At 42.5% G+C, this 17,215-nt stretch overlaps 1 protein-coding gene across 1 annotated transcript in view; it reads left to right on the top strand.

Annotated features, from left to right (window-relative positions):
* Positions 1–3,645: 3,645 nt before the first annotated feature.
* LOC146796583 (kinesin-like protein KIF19) overlaps positions 3,646–17,215 on the top strand; it is a 1,608,680-nt gene continuing 1,595,110 nt past the window's right edge. The window contains exon 1 of the mRNA XM_085629222.1: positions 3,646–3,751. The gene's annotated coding sequence lies outside the window, so the exon portion shown is untranslated. The remainder of the gene's footprint in view (positions 3,752–17,215) is intronic.

The following is a 17,215-nucleotide window of genomic DNA, read 5'->3' as shown; positions in this document are numbered from 1 at the left end:
GGATCTTGCTCTCTCAGCTAGGCTCTGGTCGGGATACTTCGCACTTCTCACCGCCTCGTCTGGGTGTTGATCGCAGCCTCAGTCACCCCCGCTTGGCCGGAGGGAGATACAGGAAATCCTGCGGGTACGCGTTTTTGTCCGTCCAGCTGTGGCAGGAGACCGGGCCTGCAACGCACCTCCGGCGCGTGAGATGAGAAAGTGTCCCTGTTCGGGCGCCAATTTATGTGGTAAATATTTAAATTACCTGTACTATTTTTTATGCGGTAAAGTCTAGTAAGAATAACTCAGTCAAAATAAGAGGCAGAATCCGTGGTATTAGAGGTTCTAAAAAGGACTTTATTCCTTACAAAGGAATTATAGTTCGAACCAGGCAATCTTATTCCATCACCACGAAGGTTCAGGAAGGGATAGGCAATACATTATTGGCAAGTAACAATATATATATAAAAAGCATTGCATTAAGACAGATGCAGGAGGCGTAACAGCTGATAATACAGATAAGAATACACATACGTAATGAAAATAGGCGTAAATACAGGCGTATACTAGAAACGTCATTTAAAATGATGTCACAAGTGGGTGGATCCATAAGAGAATCCTGCAGTGTCAGCAGAAATATTTGGCAGAGATGCGCGCGCAGCCGCATGACGTGTGATTGACGTACAACTAGAGGGTGAAGGGAACTTGACATTTGGCCCTACATGTGGAGACAGAAGTCTGGGGTGTCAGGACAACCTAGTCCTAAATCATATCTGATATCTTGTGTTTAAGGAACTATATTATCTGGAAGGAAAGGTCTTCTCGGACAGATCCTATTCTATACTGACTGTTAGTGCGTGTACAAGCGTCTATGTGTCTACATGCGATGCGAGGGGGCAGGCATCTTCCATAGTAACAGGGGCTATGAATTACTTGCAAAAAGACAGCGAGGCCGGGCCCTTTGCTCGGTAGCTGGAAGGATGTTTACCTAAACTACTAGACAGGAATGCATTGGATGAGGAGCGGAGCAGATAACTTGAAGGCTGAATACAGTTTTTGGCAGGCAACAGGCCGCGTCAGGCACCGTTAGTCGCGCAGGGAGTAAGACAAAGTTCATGGACACGGATGCAGGTCCAAGCTGGAGCATTTCAGAGGCAGAAGCAGAAAAAGGCTTAATGGCAGCATTCAGGGCCTACTTGCCTGAACTACAAAACTAGAAAAGTGAACCACATAAAGTCGGTGGCCTTTCATACTTAGGAGTGGAATATTCGACCCATTCATGGCAGATCTGAAAGAGGGCATGTTGACGTTGGACGCACATGTATTTGCGTCTTTATAGCTGGAACTGGAGGGAACATATATGTACTTATAGCATGTACATGGAGCCGTTGGGGTCTAAGATAGGGGACACAATTGACCATAAAAATTCATATTTCCACAGAAGATAAGAAAAAGGGAGGCGCAGGTACGTTTTGCATAATTGAAAATAAATATAAATAGCACACTTTACAAATATAGTATTAAAAGGATATAAAAAGATGTCATGCACATAAGAACTCTTACATATGTAAATGTAAAGATGACAACAAAAGTAATAATTTTAGTAAGAGTGAAATGTTGTTATGCAAAACAATTATCTATATCCGTGCTAGCATTGTAAGCAGAACCAGAAATAGTAATAGTGGTTGTACAGTATACAAAACTTGTACTTGTGCTTGCGCTGTAAAGTGAAACAAATACCTCCTTTTTCTTAATGCAGGTATGCTGTGCGTGTCAGCGGAGCAGACAAAGAAGATGAGGGCTGTGCGTGTCAGCGGTCGAAATTGTATAAGGAAATGCTGTGTGTGTCAGTGTTGATTACGCTGACACGCAAAATTATCCCAAATAATGTATAACAAACTGCTGTGCGTGTCAGCGCTTGTGTTAAAAAAAAATGCTGTGCGTGTCAGCGCAGCGGTTGATTACGTTGACACGCAAAATGATCCCCAATAATGTATAATGAACCGCTGTACGTGTCAGCACTTGCATTAAAAAGAAATACTGTGCGTGTCAGCGCTCGCGTTCCATGACACACACCAACCCAAACCAAGATGGCGGTGATGACGACAATGACGTGCCACGTAGAAACGCTGTGCATGTCAGCGTCGAGTATCCAAGACAGACTTGAGGTTCGCAAGCGACCATCAGGTACTTTGCAGATGATACAGAAGGACGTCACCACATCAAACAACACAGGATGTGCGAGAAGATTCTGTTGAGTACGAGGGATAGTCACCGCGGGGCGCGCACGAGGAGAGATCGCTACGGGGCGGATGACACCAGATGAGGTCGCTTAGCAACTAGTCACTCCCACCACGGCACAACAGTTTAACACTCGCACTGGTAGAGCTTCCCCTCGCGCAAAATGTCCCAACATGAATTTCCACAAGCCTCTTCTGAGTAGATCTGCTTATTACACGTTAAGTAGCAGCATGAGTCAACCAAATACAGGCGCGCAGCGGGGTCTCACAACCATGCAAAAATCACAAGCATACGCCTCACCAGCTGTTGGATTGACAAGTATTCAGCTTTCACCCTGAACAGGAAACACAAGCGCCGGAAACACAGTGTCTGTCTCCTTTGTAAAAGATGAGATGTGAAGTAGACGTTGTTCCCCTTAAAGTGTCTTCTATGAAATGGTGTGTTGGGGTCTCTGGGAGTAAGCGTGAGTGGTCTTCTATTTCCAGTCGCCAAATGTAAGATCCTTCTTCACAGGAACACAGGAAGCAGATGTAGAGGTAGAAAGGTCTTTATTAAGTCGAAGACATCAGACACCCCATCCAACACTGAAGACTAGTAAAGTGCTCTGACACTCTACACTGGTATCAGTGGCGCTATACAACAAATTAAATGCATCTGAGAGAGAGAGAGTGGTTATGGAGACTTGAGGGGTACTGTTAAAGGGTGGTAGTGAGGGAATCCATGGCAGAGGTGGTCATTGGGGGGGGCGCCAACAACAATTGTCGCACTGGGCGCCACCAGCGCTAAAGCCGGCCCTGCCTCAGCCTTCCTTAGCAACCTAGGGATTCCACATTCATGCAGTCAAATAACAACTTATTATTGAAGTAAAACACTACACATGGCGGCTTTTCTTTCTGGAAACATGTTTTTAGAAGTTTTAGTAAGCTATCTTCTTTTTTGTTTGGTGCCCCTGATGCGGCCAGGCTAGGCGATATTTGGCGCTTTATGAAGGGTAAATCGATGTAAACCAAACATAATAACGCCCCTCCATTGCAGCGAAAGACGAACCATAGGCCATAAGGAGCGACTAGTTGTTAAACCATAACAAAACTCTAATTATTTATCTCTAATAAAATGCAGCAAACAAGGTGAAAGGTAGATCAGCTGTTGCTTTTCACGAGTGCACGCAAAACATTTGTCTGCATCGATATTAGCTAACAGAAAACAATTTTCTGAAATGGGGGATGTGTGTTCCACGTGCGCGGGCTGCCCCTCCTCCCTTTGGGCTCATCGCACCTTCCGCTGTGAGGGCTACCGAGGAGCGCGCAGCAGCCTTCTAAAACACCGGCGCGTGGCCGTCGCCATGGAAACCCCCGAGCTGACTAACGGAAGCAGCAGAGTGACCGCGGTACACGTTTAAGTTTCCAGTCCTCCCCGCACGCCCTCTCCCGCCCCCGCCATTAAGTATGCAAACATCAAGTTTAGAATAATGCCAGTGAACGGGGGCCCCTGGTGACCTTCAACCTCACAGTTCCAACAGACTGTGCGCCAGGTAGGCTGGGATAAAGGGGGGCTGTTGTGCTTGGGCCTGGGAGGGCCAGAAAGGAAACACCAGTTGTGAGTGGGCCCTGTCAAGGTATGGGGCGCCTGCCAGGAAGACTAGATACTTGTGCCAGCAATTAAACACCTGCCATCTGCAGGGCTGTATTAAGGTTTGGAGAATCCCTCCACACATGTTTTGAATTATTGCACATGCACCAGCATAGTTTATTTGAGTTATTATTGCACATGCACCAGCATGGTTTATCTGAGTTTCCCCCACAACTCCAGTAGTGTTTTTGTGCTCAATAGGCTATGTTCTAATCCCAGTGGTTAGTTTTGCACCGGGCAACTTCATGTTTTTGTGTCAGAGGGTGAAACCCTGTCTAGCAAGATGAGAAACGGCTATACTGTTTCCATCATACATTACCTTAATGAAAACATGAACTGCTTCATATTCTTAAGAAAGAAACAGTTAGGTTAACATATCCGAGGTGCCGGGTCGGACTGGCCTACAGGGCAATCTGGCACTTTCCAATCGGTCAGACTCTTTCGTGTCTGTGTGTGAGCTAGTTTTGTGAATATGTGGTCTAATGTTGTGAGCTTTGATGCCGTAGCAGGCAGTTGTATGTCACAACATCAGATGCTGAAATATTGTCTGATATAAAAATCACGCCCTAAATATAATTTACAAAATGTTGTCCCATTAGGTATAGATGTCCAATTATTAACTCCAATGGGATGGTGCTTTATAGCCCTTAGGTGGGAAATGAAATTTGTCAGATGATGCTCTGATCATACTCTGGTACCACAGCAGGCAACGCTGGGAGAATAGAGGATGGAGGGATTGATTTCTCAAATGGTATCGAAGGAGTTGTATATGTAATATTGGGGATGCAGATGGTGCAGTTTTAATATGAAGATAAATAAAATACCACCAACCCCATCTTGCCTGCTGCAAAAATAACATCCGCAAGTTCCCCACTCTCCAACTATATTGTGACTCCAGTGGCTTAGACATTGAATAGACCATTGCCAATCCTCACCTGAAGCACCAGCAGCAGCTAATCTGCTGGATGTGGCTGGTTGGGCAGTGGGGAAGCATGGGCTTGCTTGCCTGTGCCATATGATATCTGCAGTGCTATAAAGGGAGAGGTGCTGCTTGCTTAGCAGGTTTTTCATGCAGTGCTCATTCAAGCAAACTAAATATTATTTGATATACATTTTCTCCCTTGTGTGGCGTGTTTTAATGGTTTCGAAAAAAACTCTTTTGTTTAGTGGAAGAGAAACCATTCCCATCTGTGAACATTGCATCACCATCACTATGGCCAAAGCCTTTACGCTGTACTTGCTGAAAGCCCTCCACTGGCTCCCTGTAAAGGAAAGAGCACCGTCCAAATTCATCTGTGTCATCCACATAGATTTATGTGGCTGAGCTCTCAATTACCTGTCAAAGTTCTTTGTCCCTTATCTTCCCTCCAGGCATGTAATGTCTTACAAGAAATTCAGAGGAATTCCATTTTATCTACAAAGCTCATCCCTGTGGATCTCTCTACCTCTGTCTCTAGACATGGAATCTGACTTTTTCAACTTTAGGAGATTGCCAAAAACCTACCCTTTGAGTAGGCTTCTGGCTATCCCTCCCTGTATCTATTCACCTGTCCTCAGACCTGTTGTTCAGATGCCTTAACCCAGTTGTAGTGTAGTTCCTATATCCCTGATAGGCTCTGCGCATTGGAATAACATACACTTTAGATTTGACATAGGACTACGGTCAGTATGTCTCTATCGAGTATATTAAACTTAATTTCTTGTGTGTGCCAGCTAACTCAGAGGTCACTAGAAACTTCTCGAAATTACAAGAAGGGATTAGTCTCTGACAACCGCATAAACATGACAACTTTGTTTCCCTTTAGAATCGGAACAGTCTCAGAATCGTGGAAATAATAGATAACAGTTTCACTCAGTCAATCGTGCATGCTTCGTTTCTACAGAGTTGCACAGGAATAGAGACGGGCGTTTTCAATAAAAGGGTTTATTGAACAGTCTTATTTCTCGTGCAAGAGATATGAATTGCTACAATCGTAAGACAGACTGGGAAGTACAATATGCATGAGGTTAGCAGTAAGATAAAATAATACTGCAATAGCATGGTATGTAGCTATGACATATATTAGAGTTGCCAGAAGTTTCTCTAAGTTCTAGTCAGCTCAATACCTGAGAATGAGAGAGGTTGGAATCTCTTTTCTGGACTCGATAGTCTAACCCCCGCAAGGGAAGTCAGAGAGCACTGGAGCTGGATTCTCTGCGAGGAGAATGACAGCGTCAGGTCAGTGCATCAGGCTGGAACTCAATCTCCTTCCAAACTTGCCGTGGCGAACCACGTAGTCTGGGTTGATCGAATCCTCCGGAAAACGCAATTTGCCAGGGCAAGTGCTGGTATATTTATACCTTGAAGGTGTCTAGGAATGCCAGTATTGACATAAAAGTCGGGCAGAGGAACGTCATGAATGAACCCCTAAGGAATAGATGTTCATGCATACTTAATGAGTTCTTGGAGAAATCAATATTCAAGCTGAGGGAAATTCCTAAAGGCTTAAGTGTCTGGTTTTCCAAGAATTTGTTGTGACGTGGATTGACGGATGTAGATAGCCATGCCTGTATTTGGTTTGTACGGACAATGCCTAAATAAGGGCCGGATTTCTATGTCCAAATAAGGGCAATGTGAATTGTACCTATATAAGGGCATAAATCGAGAAACCTATATACGGAATCTAAATCTGCGCACAACACCCACTCCAGTTTCGTATGAACGACGTTACTAAATCCTAAACGTTCTAAACATATCTTAAAACAGAGTATCCCATGGGTTTACTAAAATAAGCTAAAAACATATCTAAAACATATGTTCTAAAAATACATTACAAAACCATTGCTATGCATAAAGTGTTGTACATATTAAAAGGCAATGTTCCATTCTAAGCATAGGATCACATTGGAATGCTAAATGAATGAACAAAAATATATACATGTGATGAAATGGCTCGTAAATACAGAAGAAAAAAGAGGCCGAAACCATACACAAGTCGATTTGTTATTCATGACAAGGTGGCATACTGTCCCTGGAAGTGTTATCAAAGAATTCTGTTCTCTATGAATAGTTCTACTATAAGCAGATTACTGTGCCAAAAAATGAAAAAAAAGATTTTTAGGCCAGGAAGAAAAAAATATATAATCATAGAAAAAGTTCCAAAGTCAGTATTATGTTTAAAAAAGAATGAAGGCCAAATTCAGAGTCTCTCCGGAACACTGTGTGCTTGAATCAAAAGTCAGTGTGTGGGATGGAGAAAACATAACATTTTCTAATCCTGTAGACAACAAGTCGTCTACCGTTGTGGGTGAGAGTTGGAATGCCTCGTGTCGAACTATAGCCTTCAGCATGGGAAGCATCAGCAATGTCCAGATTGGATGTTACCTGCGCGCCTGGAGTTTCCTCTCGTACCTCAGCAGTAGCATGCTGCGTCTGTGAGATCTCAATGAATGCCGCCATCAGGATTGGTAGCCGCTGGGGACAACACATAGTATGGGCCGTTATCGGGTCCAGCAGAGTATCGATATCCGTAGGCATGACTGATGGGAGTGTCAGACAAATGTCCAGCACGCATTCTTCACCGCATAGCAGGCAGCGTAGAACAGGTAAGATGCAATCTAGCCAAATTGGTCTGAATGACAGAAACCAAGTGGTGTTTAATTCTCATAGACGAGGTAAACCCAGAATTTGGACACCTCATCTCCAATAGAGTTCTTTCCATGGTGAACTGGGTATTGCTGGTGATTTGGCTTGCCATATCGTAGCTGTAAGAGCAAAAATAGTATCCCTGCAACGAGTGCTAAAAGGAGCGGCAGTCCGCCAAACACAGAGTGCACGAAGTTTGGAAAAATTCCGAGGACTGCTTGAAAAGGTGCTAACAGTCCTGCACACACGTTCTTAAATACATGTACAATACCGCTCGTATCAGACATGTTTAAGATACGACCTAACATTTCTGAGAAATGTACAGGGCAGTTTGTATACAAAAGGGTATGTATCTCTGCAGAAGTCCTTGCGACTTGGAGGGCATAGGTTTCCTTGGTCAAAGGCACAGTTTTTGTAAAAGAATGGCTTTCATTCTGCTTAGAGTATCAACTCGTATAGAAGAGATATTCAGTGAAGGCCATAAAGGCGACTCCCTGACTATTTCTATTTGAGGAAACAAGACTTGCATACAGCAAATGACCCTGGATGTAACCGTTACTAGATATGGGATACCTGGCAGCATGCCACAGCAGCTGTCATTCAACATAATGTAACTCCCATTTGAAAGTTGACCAAAGATTGGATTAATCACTGCTGCCGGTGAACCGTGCAGGTGGCAGGATAAGTTTGTAGTGGAACTGTCACAGGCCCCGTGTAAGTTAATACCCTGACAAAGGAGAGAAGCGCTTAGTGCGTGTTCACAGTTTTCACTGCTAAGAAACACTTCAAGTCCCCCACTCCAACATCTATGTGTGTAAGGTAAATCCCAGGATGTCTTTATGTATTCTTTACCCAACCTTTCATATTTGCCTGCTGGTATATTTTTTAGGCAATACTGAAAATAGAAAGTCGTAACAGGCAGAGTAATCTTACCATGTATAATCCACTCAGTAGCTGTTTTTTCTGCCACTGTGAATGGTAATTTTTCCAGTTTTTCAATGCTCAGCACCGTATAGTCTGCTCCCCTTTGTGCCAATTTCTGTCTATCAGTGAGATTGAATTCTGCAAACAGTGACGTAGTATTGATTAGACGCCAAGGCACATAGCCAGCACGCAGTTTTTGAAGCGTCCAGCCTAATAGCTGTGACTGACCATGTTGCAACATGACCAAGTCTTGTTCCATGATGTCTATGTCAGAGGATACAGTGCTGTCCAAAGAATATATCCTGGACAACAGAGTCGTTAACCCATTGTCTACTACAGAAAGAGATTCCTCTAAATTAATACGATCAATTTCTCGTATTCGTTCTGCAGTCTCTGCTCGGGTGACCTTCCATGCTTCATTATAAGCAGCGTAGATACCGGCATATATGAAACGTTTTTTATGCGGTTTTCTTGGTCCTAGCAAGAATTCCTCAAGATCTGCGTCTTCTTGAAGTAAAGTTAAGTGTTGTTTTACATCCTCTCGTGTAGCTTTCTGTAGCCAATCAAGGCAAAGTTTCCCTACACTGTAAGTTGTTACTACCCCCGGATGCTGTCTGGCCTATGAATGGTAAAACCTTGTGTTTTGTTCAGGAATCTATCTTGACAGTTGTTTGTGTCTAAGGGCCAGAGCAACCATTTTTTCCATTCAGGATCTGATCTGTTTTGATTCAAAATAGTATGTACCTCCCCCTGTGTAGTGCTTTCACTTGTAGGTGCAGGTATAGGCGGAGTGTTCATGTCTTTTATCTTGGCTAATCTTGGCATGATGTTTGTTGGACAGTGTCATTCAAAAACATAATTTGCTCAGGGATGATACAGGCTCTAAACAAAGCTTCTATTCCCTGTGCTGCCAATCTTTAGTACCCCAGACAGTTTTCGTCTCAATGTTGTCTTTCCAAAAGTCGTTACCCTGTCTAGACAGTTGGGCAATAAAGGCTGTAGAATAAATCTGTTTGGTATTCGCTAACATATTTTTCATTCCTGTCTTGTTGACATTCTGAAAGTAAAATGTCTCTGCATTAGAGATATTAAACCCTGAAAAATATGGAAATTTCATTGCAAATGTTTTCGAGCTACCCTTTGGTGGCGTAGGACAATGTACCCATTGGTTATACATAAATACATTTCTAGGCATTGCAGATTTATGCAAGAAATGATGACCATAGTGGTTAGAACAATACATTTGTTCATAGTCTGAGGAACCTTGTAAATATTCATTACTAGTGAATACAGTTGACATTTCTAGATCAGACATCATATTATGAACAGTCTCGAAGTCCCAATCATCAGAAAAGGTACTGGAGGTAACAAAGTCACTTAATTAAATTTTAAATAAATGTGGAATCTTCAAAAGCTCTGATGGACCAAAAATGTCATATTTGGTTTTGTCCCAAACTATACCATCAGGTATAGGAATCGCTGTGATGCTCACTGCTGACAAGTCTCTTGCTTCACGATGGGATGATTTGTGTGGCTGGAGAAGTAAGTTCACTCTTTTACTTGCTGTGTCCATTTGAATATATCTTCCATTAATCAGCATACCCAGAGTTATTACCAGAGCTAACCAAAGTAGAAAGAAGAATATTCCCAAAACAATCCATAGTTCAATCCATGGTGAAACCAGATAAGTCTTTTTCAGGAGATGAAAAAAGTCTGTTACTTGTTCTTTAAAAGTTCTTTGTACTGGCGTCGTTTCAGGCTCGCTGGAATCCTCAGAAAACATATCAAAGTTCATGAAATAGCCAGAAGCAGTTCTGTCAATGGTTGGAATTACATTCGTGTTTGATGAAATTGCTGGAACCAGTTGATCACTTGTTACTTCGTTGTAGACAGGTGTATCTGGACGAACTGTCATTTGGGTCTCAAGAGGTACAAGGTCCATAGCATTGTTGCTTAGTCCTCTATTTCTTACTGTCGAATCTTCAAAGGTGATGAGTCTCTCAGTTTGAACCTCTTGCATTGTAGCTAGAGGAATACGTCTGCTACATTGGCGGAGTCCACCTGGCCTACTGTTCAGTATCGGCCACATAGTGTGGTTTGATCAGGGCGATGGCCACAAATCTTTTCTCCTTTTTACCAGCAAGGGGCAGCAAAAGTACTGTTCTTGATCCGTGGATTGCTAGGACAGATACTGGTTGTCTGTATGAAGGCCCAAATTCCTTCTTATCCGCAATCTTTTCTCTGACTAGATCCCCAAGCTTTGGGATCCAGACAGGCCTTGCTGGGACGGCCGGATTTTTCTCAGTGGTGGTTGGCTTCAGGACCACGTTGCTTTGTGGCGTTCTTATTTCATTTAAGTGCTGTAAAACAGCCAAACGATCTTTGACATCAAATTTTTGTTTTCCACCACTGTGCCTTTCATATCTAAGTCCGGAACCAATATTTTAGTCCCAAACAGGACCTCATATGGAGTGACACCCCCTAGAGAACTTCTTGGCAAGTTGTTTAGTACGGGCTGGACCCCATATAGATGTTTAACCCACCCATCACCTGAACCCAATACCCTAGCTGTTATAGACTGATTTATGTCCCGTTTTTTTCTTTCCACAACAGAATTTCCCTCAGGATGGAATGGAGAAGAATACCGCAATGCTACGCCCAGACTGACCATGGCTTCTTTGTAAGCCCTAGAGCTAAACGCAGGACCCTGGTCAGAATGTAGTTTGCCTATTGCGTATGTGCCGATAAAGACTCGCAAATCTTTTATAGCAGTTCGAGCGTCAGCCGAGCACTGAGGCCACATCCATAGGAACCTAGAGCACGAATCCACTGCGACCATGATATATTTATAGTTCCCATCCCTTTGTAAGGGACCGCAGTGGTCCAGGTAAACACAAGCTAATGGTTTATCTGAAATTAACAGGGGCGTCTGCGCAGGACGTTTCACAGTAGAGACTTTCATCTTTTGTCATATTTCGCAGTCCATGACATAATTCCTGGTCTGTTTCCTAATGCCTGGCCACCAGTATCTCTGTTTTAATAACGATACTGTGGCGTAAACACCTGCATGGGCAGAGGCGAGCCCTTCATGTGCTGCTAGGATTAGCCCTAGTCTATGTTCCATGTTTGGTATTACCCTATCCCCCACTCCAGGGATTCGAGCAAACGGAACATTGTTCGCATCAATTATATATGAGTATTTGAGTGGAAACCTTTTAGGTAATGCCGCACCGCTGCCTTTGCTTGATGCATTGACAGCCAGCATTATTTCACTGTCTATTTTCGTTTTTGAATGAGTGATTGCAGCTACGGAAGCCGTTTGCACAGCCCCTTTCACGGCTTCATCAGCCAATGAATTCCCTTCAACGTGAACACCATCACGTTGGTGACTCAGCGTGTGTACCACGTGAGTGTTTTGTAGTCCGTTTCGCAACTGAACTACTTGTTCCCAAAGCAATTTGTGCTTAATTGTGCCACCTTTTGCATCTTTGAAACCATTTTGAATCCAATTCTGTAAATATTCATTGTAAGATTGAACACAGTAAAAAGAATCGCACACTATTAGTGTGGGGAATTTGCGATCTGTATTTTCAAGTGCCATCTTAAATGCTTGTAGTTCAGCTCGCTGAGCTGTACAATCTCCTAGAGATTGGGTTTTTGTGACCATTGGTCTAAATTTTCAATCTCTCATGCGACCTTTAACGATAGCACACGCTGCACTGTAAGCTTGTTTTCTCCCCGTAGCGGGTTGTGCAGATCGATCAGTATAAATTATAAATTCGTACTGGTCAAGAGGGAGAATTTCAGTAGGCAGAAGACATTCGTGTTCATATTGCAGGAATGCTTGTGTTTTAAATATGGATCAAAACCGTATTCAACATCAGTTGCAGCAAGAGAATTAACCCACTGTATCCATCTCTGATGTAAAGCTTTTTTCATTTGGAATGCTAGCCTTTGTTACCGCCTCTAGGGCTGGTACAGGAGTCACAATCATAATGCATTTCCCCTGTGCTAGGGCTCTTTCTTTTGCTACAGCGGTTTGAACTGCTGTCAGAATTTTTTCTGTAGAAGTGAATTTTATTTCTGCTTGTGTATACAAGTGGGATTTGTATGCAATTGGTACTGTTTCACCTTCGTTAAAAGTTAAGTAGGTGAATCCGCATTGACCCATAATTATTCGGATCACTAAGTTGTGTATGTTTACGCGTGTTTGCAAGTATTTCGTTGCTAACATGTCTGTTTGGAGTGAACGCAAAATTTCTGTGTGTTTTTGTGTCCAATGTGTGATTTTAAAATCGGGTTTGATTAATATGTACAGAGGTTTAACCCTTTCTGTGTAATTTAAAATGTAAGTTCTTCCAAAATTCAGGAAACTTAGAATCGACTGTAAATTCTTCATTGTTTTTGGAGGTTGGAACAGCGCACACTTTTCTAAAAAGTTGGCTGCCAGGCTTTTGCCTTCACTTGATAGTTCATATCCTAGGAAAAGGACGTTAAGGTGGGCAATTCTTGACTTTTTAAAGTTGAATTTGTAACCCTCTGAGGCGAAGCCCAATAATATGGTGCTCACCCTGTTCAAGTGGCTATCCAGGTCATCGTTTGTCAGATGTATATAATCGACATATGACAATGCCTCGTCAGCATAAGTTTGTAGTAACTCTGTTACCCTTGCTGAGAATAACCCCGGGCTGTTTTTGAATCCCTGGGGCGGTCGACAAAATTGACGCTGGGTCCCCATTATTGAGAAAGCGTTCAAATATCTGCTTTCAGGTGCAATATTTTGACAAAAGAAACCATTTGAAATGCCTAATGTGGTTTTATATTTTTTATGCACAATGTTATTCATCAATGCTGTACTGTGTGCATTTTGCAACAAGAATTTAAGTGTCTGTAATCCAAAACTAGACGATATGTATTGTCTGGTTTGGAGAAAGGAAACAAAGGATTGTTCATTGATGAGGTGCATGTTTCAATCACCCCCTGATATTCAAGTTGATCTCAAATCTCCCTGACATGTTTTTTAGCTTCTTGCTTAACTGGGTACTGACTTTGTGCAGTTGGTTGATTTTTTAACTGGATTTTATGGTGAGGTGAGTCCTCATCCCATCCTACATGATTTTTATATAGTGCTGGGGCTTGGGCTACTGCCAATTTCCTGGCTAATGTATATTTTAAATGAACTGGAACATGGTGTGAGAAGGTAGGCATAATGATGGCCTTGCCATGTGGGCATTCCCTGACGAATTCTGGTGGCCAGTCTCGTTCTGCTAGAAGTATATTATAACCCCTCGAAAGATGCTCCCAAAAGAGTGCTTTCACTTTTCTTGGTATGTCTCCCTCCATCCGGAGTGTTATTTCATATAACCTATGTGGAGAACTAACCCTGGTGTCTACAGTCTCACATTGTATGTCTTCATTCAAGTTCACTGTCTCCAGAAGTCCCTTCAGGTTCTGGCGACCTATTGTAACTTCTGCTGCACTGTCCAGCATGGTCTGGGTCCATTCTCCGTTCCTGAGTTGGGTTCTCAGTATTCTCGGCATGTCTGATCTTCAGACCTTCTACCTTTTTCTTGGTGAATTGAGGTTTTGCTTTATTTTTCTGAACGTGTTGATCGTCTTTGGATTTCACGCGTTCTTCCTTGTTTTCTGACCGTCACCTTCTTTCAGATATCTGTGACGATATCTGAACGGTACGAGAGGAACGTGTATCATTATCTTGATAGCTATCAGGTTTTCTCAAATTATCCCTATTCCTGAGGTTGTACCTCCTTTCAGAGGGCTCCTTCTGTAGAGTAGACCTGCCTCAGGAATGAGAACGTTTCTCTTTGGAATGCTGTTTGCTATTTTCCCACTTCTTTTTAGAAGAGATAGGATTGTTTTTAGGAAAGACCCTATCAGGACTTTCAGACAGTTGTGGATTAACTGTATAGTTCTATTAGCTTTTGTATGTTATTAAGTAATTCCTCGTCTGACATTGATTCAATGTCAGGGTCAGGTGTGTAGCCGGCTAAAATCGGCCACGTTGCTCCTGGTCTACCTAGTGGACTGAGGCTGGTAATGTGATTGTAATGTTTTAGGGTGCCTTTAAACCAGAGCTCATGCTCCTGGTATGTGAGTGGAATTTCAATATCCTCAAAGGGAATATATTCCTCAGGTGGTTCATCTTCTTTGTAGAAGTGAAACATATGTGTTACTGGATTTGATTCTGGGAATACTATCAATGAATAGAATACCTCTGTCTGGTGAGATTCATGTGCCTCTATCACAAAAACTGCTCTACCACCTCTTGGTGTCAGACCATGTTTTATAAGTTTTAGAGTGATGGCTCTCCTTAAATTTGGTGGGATGTGTATAACACCCAACTCGTCTTCATTAAGACCTGTAAAGTCAGCCGCAGCTTGACCGTTGTTGACGACAACATCTCCGGTGTCGGATATTGTTTAATGAAAAATTGCAGAGCAAGTTTCAAGGAAACAAAGATAAGGTGCACAATATTTTTGTACACTGTATCCTTCAACATTGAACAAAACCAAACAGCTAATACATAGGACTTTCGTCCTACTCAGCTATGGCGGATATTATCTCTACCCACTCCAGACATCTTATGGAGTTTTATGAGTAGAGGGTCTCTGAGAAAAGCACGACAGAGTTACTTCAGTATCTAGCTTTAAATTAGTGCCCTACCAAACCGTTGGGTGCCATGTAGTGTAGTTCCCATATCCCTGATAGGTTCTGCGCATTAGAATAACACACACTATAGATTTGACATAGGACTAAGGTCAGTATGTCTCTATCGAGTATATTAAACTTAATTACTTGTGTGTGCCAGCTAACTCAGAGGTCACTAGAAACTTCTCAAAATTACAAGAAGGGATTAGTCTCTGACAACCGCATAAACATGACAACTTTGTTTCCCTTTAGAATCGGAACAGTCTCAGAATCGTGGAAATAATAGATAACAGTTTCACTCAGTCAATTGTGCATGCTTCGTTTCTACAGAGTTGCACAGGACTAGAGAGATGGGCGTTTTCAATAAAAGGGTTTATTGAACAGTCTTATTTCTCGTCCAAGAGATATGAATTGCTACAATCGTAAGACATACTGCGAAGTCCAATATGTACGAGGTTAGCAGTACGATAAAATAATACTGCAATAGCATGGTTTGTAGCTATGACATATATTAATCAAAATACATACATAAATAACATAAGCTAAAATGTGATACTCATCTGATGCTTCTAAATTGTTCTACCCCAGTGTACCTAACCTAAGTGCAGTACGAGGTTTGAAGTAGGTGCTATTTCTAAAGTATAGCTAGCTATATTTTAGTGTAGCCAAGAGTTGCCAAAAGTTTCTATAAGTTCTAGTCAGCTCCATACCTGAGAATGAGAGAGGTTGGAATCTCTTTTCTGGACTCGATAGTCTAACCCCCCGCAAGGGAAGTCAGAGAGCACTGGAGCTGGATTCTCTGCGAGGAGGATGACAGCATCAGGTCAGTGCATCAGGCTGGAACTCGATCTCCTTCCGAACTTGCTGTGGCGAACCGCGTAGTCTGGGTTGGATCGAATCCTCCGGGAACCGCAATTTGCCAAGGCAAGTGCTGGTATATTTATACCTTAGAGGTGTCTAGGAATGCCAGTATTGACGTAAAAGTCGGGCAGAGGAACGTCATGAATGAACCCCTAAGAAATAGATGTTCATGCATACTTAATGAGTTCTTGGAGAAATCAATATTCAAGCTGAGGGAAATTCCTAAAGGCTTAAGGGACTGGTTTTCCAAGAATTCGTTGTGACGTGGATGGACGGATGTAGGTGGCCATGCCTGTATTTGGTTTGTACGGACAATATCTAAATAAGGGCCGGATTTCTATGTCCAAGTAAGGGCAATGTGAATTGCACCTATTTAAGGGCATAAATCGAGAAACCTATATACGGAATCTAAATCTGTACACAACACAGTTTTCACCCTGTTTATCCCGCAGACGCTTCTCCAAGGCCTTGTCACCTTTGTATCAGCATACATGACTGGTGGATTCCTTTTGTCTATGATACCACTCGGAAATGTTCAGTTATTATCCAGAACGTAATTCATTGTTACTCGTCTCTGTATTTAATTCATGGCACTCGGAGATTACCCCAAGGTTTTTTGCAGTGCTTTAGAAAAACACAATAGGAAACAAGTAAACCAAAATAGCACTGTGTTACTGATGCCAACCAAATCTGACATCTGGGGATCAACTTGTGAAATATGGTGTCACAATTTTTCCGAAAGGTCTTATAAATTGAAGAGCTGAGTGTGCATTGGTCCTGGGTATGGAGTAGTTCATCCCTGATATTTAGCAGTGCTGACTGAGTGCCTCTTAGGGGTCAAATCCCAATTAAAAGTCAGCAAGATGGCCATTGGATCCCAGATGTGATAGTTCCTGTTTCAAGTTGTTTTGCAACAGAGGATAAGTCTGGGATAGGCTGGTAGTTTGAAAGATTGGCTTGGTCTGCAAAGGGTTTGCAATAGGAGTGATTATGGCATGTTTAAAGCATCAGTTCAATTGAGAGGAGGTAATAATTAGTCTTTTAGTGAAAGATGACTGACCAATGAGACGCACACTAACCACTTTTGCATTACAAACTCCCATGAATTTTGAAGAACATAAAGATTTGTATGATATAATCAGTAACTGGTGATAACTCACAAAGAGAGGAAGAGCAGGTAGTACTATTGGTCGAGGGCCATTAGTTCAAGGGCTGGTGGAAGAGATGCTGTCTGCTAGAGCAGTTTTCTTTTTGACAGAGAAGGCAAGGGATTTTAAAACAGCTAAT

The sequence above is a fragment of the Triturus cristatus genome, chromosome 10 (assembly GCF_964204655.1).
Source record: "Triturus cristatus chromosome 10, aTriCri1.1, whole genome shotgun sequence".
Taxonomy (NCBI): domain Eukaryota; kingdom Metazoa; phylum Chordata; class Amphibia; order Caudata; family Salamandridae; genus Triturus; species Triturus cristatus.
Note: the sequence above shows the minus strand (reverse complement) of the source record. Positions and strands in the feature narration are given on the sequence as shown.